A 6,111-nucleotide genomic window follows, 5' to 3' on the forward strand; every position below is an offset into this window, starting at 1 on the left:
CAAAGGAGAGTTTCCAAAAAGCTCTACAAACACTACTGGTAAACATGGTGAATGAAAAGATTGAAAACTTGCAAATAAGACTCAATATGTGTGTGATAGGGAGTGAGACAAGGCAAGCCAAAGATTAATACAGGAACTTCATGAGCATGTTGAAGCTAACTAAAAATTACTACAGGATCTCATGAGCATGAGGAAGCTACTCAAAGATTAGTACAGGAAATGCATAAGAAGACTGAGAACAGTCACAGAGAAAGACAGGAATTGCATGAGCAGGCTGAGAACAGTCAATGAGAAACACAGTAATTGTGTGAACAGGCTGAAAACAAAGAGAAATACAGGAAATGTGAAAGCGTGAGGAAGCTAATCAAAGGGTAATACAGGATGAGAATAGACAAAGATCAGTAGAGGCATTCATGGAATCCATTAACAGACAGCTGAAGGAATCCAGGGAGACCACAAAGGGAATGCTGAATGGAGCCTGTCAGAAGGAAAGGGAATCCAAGGAAACCATAACCTATCAACTAAGTGATTTGAGAATAAACACTGAACACAAATTAAAGAAGTAAAGAAGTTCATACAAGATCTAAAACAAGGTTCCAACAAAGAATTTGAAGCCATCAAAGCCAACCAATTAGAAGGAAAGGAAATAAAAAACAAAGTAGAAAGTCTTGACAGTAGGATAGACCATGCAGAAGATCGAATCTCGGGGATTGAAGACAACCTAGATATTATAGAGAAAGAACATACTACTATCCAAGACAAATCCAAGAAATATGATAGATCTAGTCAACATTTGGAAGATACCATCAGAAGGTCTAATCTGAGCATAATAGGTATAAAGGAGCACTTAGAGACAGAAGTTAACAGTTTAGGAAATTTATTTAACAGGATCCAAGCAGAGAACTTCCCAAACATGCAAAAAATAGGCCTATTCAGATACAAGAAGTTTTTAGAACCCCAAATAGACCAGACCAGAACAGGACATCCCACTGTCACATTATAATCTGACAGGATCAATTCAGATCAATAAATGGATGCTTAAATGTGTCAAGGAGAAAATATCAATCACTTATAAAGGGAAACCAATTACAATAACCTCAGATTTCTCAGCAGAGACAATTGAAGCAAGAAGAGCCTGGAATGATGTATGCCACACCCTAAAGACAAACAACTATCAACCAAGAATAATGTACCCAGCTAAACTCTTCTTCATGACAGAGGTCAAATCAAAACCTTCCATAGCAAAGAAAAATTGAAACAATATATCTCCAACAAACCAGCCCTACAAAAGATTCTTAAAGATGTCCTATACATAGAAAACCAACAAGACCACAACAAAGGCCAAGAAACCACACCCAAACTGAGAATCCAAGAACTATAGGAAGAACCCAGCTGTCACAGTCCCCAAAAGGTGGATAACATGGCAAGAGATACCAAATACCTCTCAATCCTAACTCTCAACATTAATGGACGTAACTCTCCAATTAAGTAACATATATTGTCTAGTTGGACTAAAAAGCATGATCCTTTTACCTGCTGCCTTCAAAAGTCACATCTTGCCCATAAAAACAAACATATTCTGAAAGTTAAAGGTTGGAACAAAATTTACCAAGCAAACGGCTGCCATAAACAGGCGGGAGTTGCAATCCTAATATTAGAGAAAATAGACTTCAAATTAAAATTAGTGAGAAGAGATAAAGAAGGTTGCTACATACTAATTAAGGATATTAGAATTCTAAATATCTATTCACCAAACACCTGAGAACCCAAATTCATCCAAAAACTTGGCAAAAACTCAATAGAGAAACCACAGATCTAAATGACTGCATAGATAAACTAGATTTAACAGACATCTACCAAATATTTCACCCAGCAGCATCAAAATACACGTTTTTCTCAGCAGCACAGGGAACATTTTCCAAAATAGGTCACATTTTAGGTCACAAAACAAACTTGTCCAAATTCAGAAACATTAAAGTTATACCTTGCATTCCCTCAGAACACAAGGGAATAAAATTAGAACTCAACACCAAAAGCCACCAAAGAAAGTCCGGTAACACATGGAGGCTGAACAACACACTGTTGAATCACCAGTGGGTCATGGAAGAGATTAGAAGAAAATTCAAATTTTCATGATATTCAACAAAAATAAACACAAATTATTAGCTCCCCTGGGACACAGAAAAGGCAGTACTCAGAGGCAAGTTTATAGCTCTGAGTTCCTATACAAACAAATTGGAAAGATCTGAAACTAACAATATAATAAGACACCTGAACCTCCTTGAAAAAGAGCAGCAAGCTAAACCCCAATCCAGTAGATAGAAAGAAATAGTTAATATTAAATCAAAATTATATAATTAGAATCCCCCCAAAAACATAGAAAGAATCAATAAAACAAAGAGTTGGTTCTTCGAAAAAATTAAAAGAAATTGACAGACCCTTAACAAATCTTATCAGAAAAAGAAGAGAACACACCCAAATAAACAAACTCAGAGATGAGAATGGAAACATCACCACAGAAAGAACCAAGATTCAGAACATTATAAGGGAATACTTCTCAAACATTTATGCTAATAAGTTTGAGAACCTGGAAGAAATGGAACATTTCCTAGCAAATATCGACAAGCCGAAACTAAACCAGGATAAGTTAAACCAACTTAACAGACCCAAATCAAGCATTGAAATAGAAACAACAATAAGAGATCTCCCATCTAAGAAAAGTCCTGGACCAGATGGATTTATAGCAGAATTCTGCAAGGCCTTCAAAGCAGAACTCACACCAATACTCCTCCAACATTTCAATCAAATTGAAAGAGAAAGTTCACTACCGAACTCATTCTATGAAGCCATAATAACCCTCATCCCAAAACCAGGCAGGGACTCATCAAAGAAAGAGAACTATAGACCCATTTCTTTGATGAACATTGAAGCAAAACTTCTCAACAAAATTTTGGCCAATTGACTTCAACAATTCATCCAAAAAACATACACCACGATCAAACAGGTTTCATTTCAGAGATACAAAGCTGATTCAATATACCCAAATAAATTTAAAAAAATCATCACCTCACCAAGAGAAAGTATAAGAAGCACGTGGTTATCTCAATCGATGAAGAAAAAGCTTTTGACAAGATCCAAAACCCCTTTATGATGAAGGCTCTGGAAAACCTATGAATCCAGAGGACATTCCTCAATGCAATAAAGGCTGTATATATCAAACCTACAGCCAACATTGTAATTAATGTCGAAAAAATAAATCCATTTCCTCTAAACTCAGGAACAAGACAAGGATGTAGAGTCTCTCCACTTCTCTTCAATTTAGTATTAGAATGCCTAGCTACAGCAATAAGACAAAATGCAAACATAAAATATCCAAATAGGGAAAGATGGAGTAAAATTCTCTCTCTTTGCAGATGACATGATCTTGTATTCAAAGAATCCCATGGACTCCACTCCCAAATTGTTCAAGCTGATTCAAAATTTCAGCAAAGTAGCAGGGTATAAATTTAACCCTCAAAAATCAATGGCTTTTCTGTATGCCAACAATGACAAGAGTGCTGCTGAAATCAGGAAAGCAACTCCATTTGTAATAGCCCCACAAAAAATAAAATTGTTCCAAAAATAAAACAAATTAACTTAACCAAAGAAGTGAAGGATCTCTATGATGAAAACTTTAAAAACTTGAAACAGGAAATCAAAAGAGACCTTAGAAAGTGGCAAAATCTCCCATGCTCTTGGATTGGAAGGATCAACATCGTGAAAATGGCAATACGTCCCCAGGCTAACTACAATTTCAATGCCATACCTACAAAATTCCAACCTCATTCTTCAAGGAATTGGAAGAGGCAATCCAAAAATTCATATGCAACAATGACAGACCACAAATAGCAAAAAGGTGATCCTTTACAGAAAGAACAGTGATGGAGGAATATCAGTACCAAATTTCAAACTCAACTACAAAGCCATAGTAAGAAAACCAGCTTGGTACTGGCCCAAAAACAGACCTCAGGAACAATGGCATAGAATTGAAAATCCAGAAATGAACCGACAGACCTATAGCCACCTAATCTTTGATAAAGGAGATAAAAAGATAGAATGGAAGAAAGACAGCCTCTTCAGCACATAGTGCTGGCAAATTGATCAGTCAATTGTAGAAAAATAAAGCAAGATCCTTATATATACCCTACACCAGAATCAACACCAAATGGATCAAAAACCACAGAGTCAAAGCAGACACCCTGAAAACATTACAGGAAGGAATAGGAGAAACCCTAGGTCTCCTTGGCACAGACTGAAATTTTCTTAATAGAGACCCAGAAACACAACAAATCAAAGAAAGGTTGGACAAATGGAATAGCATGAAGTTGCAGAACTTCTGTGTGGCAAAGGACATTGCTAGCAAGATCAATAGAAAGCCCACAGATTGGGAGAAGGTCTTCACTAGCCATACAACGGGCAAAGGTCTCATATCTAAAATATACTGAGAACTCAAAAAATTAAATCCCCCAACAACAAATCCTCAAAGAAACAACTGCCCAATAAATAAGTGGGCTAAAGTCTTAACAGAGAAACTTTTCTGAAAAGTTACTAAGAATGGCCAATAGACACATGAAGAAATGCTCAACCTCTCTAGCCATAAAAGAAATGCAAATCAAAACAACATTGAGATACCAACTCACCCCAGTTAGAATGGCTATAATCAAAAACTCTAATAACAACAATGCTGGAGGAGATGTGGAAAGAAGGGAACCTTACTGCCTTGTTGGTGGGAGTGTAAACTTCTTCAACCACTTTGAAAGGTAATATGGACATTCCTCAAAAGACTCTATTCTACATAGAGCTCCCCTATGACCCAGAAATCCCACTTTTGGGCATTTACCCAAATGATCACATACAAGACCATACTAAAGCTACCAGCACGACTATGTTTATTGCAGCATTATTTACAATAGCTAAGATATGGAACCAACCCAGATGCCCCTCAGTAGATGAATGGATCAAGAAAATGTGTATATATACACAATTGAATTCTATGTCTCCATCAGAAAGAATGACATTGCCCCATTTGTTAGGAAATGGAAAGACTTGGAAAAATTTATACTAAGTGATGTAAGCCATGCCCAAAGAAACATATGTCCCATGATTTCCCTTATTTGCAATAACTAGTATATGTCTGAGATAAGCAGAAAAGGTCAGATAAAATGATGTTAAGTGAAATGAACCCCAAGATAAGGAGATAAGGACAGTAGTGTTTTTTTTCCTTTTTCTTTTTCTTTTTTTGGTGTGTTGGTCCAGTCGTGGTGCCTGAATCTGGGCCTGGGCACTGTCCCTCAGCACTTCAGCTCAAGGCTAGCACTCTACCACTTGAGCCACAGCACCACTTCCAGCTTTTTTCTTTTTGCATATGTGTTGCTGAGGAATTGATCCCAGAGCCTAACGCATGCAACGCAAGCGCTCTACCACTGAGCCACCTTCCCAGTCCCTGGTTTTTTTCTTTCTTGCTATTGTTTCTAACATATTTATAAGGTACCACATGATTTTTTTCATTGCTTTTTATGTCCCAATTATATTAAGTGAAGTAAGCCAGGCCCAAAGAAACATAGGTCCCATGGTTTCCCTTATTTGCAAATTCTAGTATATGTCTGAGACAAGCAGAAATGGTCAGATAAGTTGATGTTAGGTGAAATGAACCCCAAGATAAGGATTCAAATATTTTCTCTTTCTTGCGATTGTTTCTAACATATTTATATGATGATTTCTTTGTTGCTTTGTATGTCCCTCCCCCACGGTATAACCCCTGTTTTCACTTTATTTGATGTTGTTATAATTTGTGGAGGGGAAAGGAAAACACAAATTGTTTAAATAGGGATACAGGTGGACCCATTGCAACAATGAGATGTAGAGACCTTAAGTCGAAAAATGAACTTTACAACTTTGGCCAGGGGTGAGGGGGGTAGGGTGTGTGTGGGGGGGTGTTGTGGGGGAGATGGGAAGGGATGAGAAGGGGAAACGAAGGAGGAGGCAACAATGCTTGATAAGAAATGTACTCATTCCCACCAACAAGTGGACCTGTTGCAACAATGAGAAGTACAAAATGTCATGTCAAAAACG

This window comes from Dipodomys ordii, unplaced genomic scaffold, assembly GCF_000151885.1.
Source record: "Dipodomys ordii isolate 6190 unplaced genomic scaffold, Dord_2.0 Scaffold146, whole genome shotgun sequence".
NCBI lineage: Eukaryota > Metazoa > Chordata > Mammalia > Rodentia > Heteromyidae > Dipodomys > Dipodomys ordii.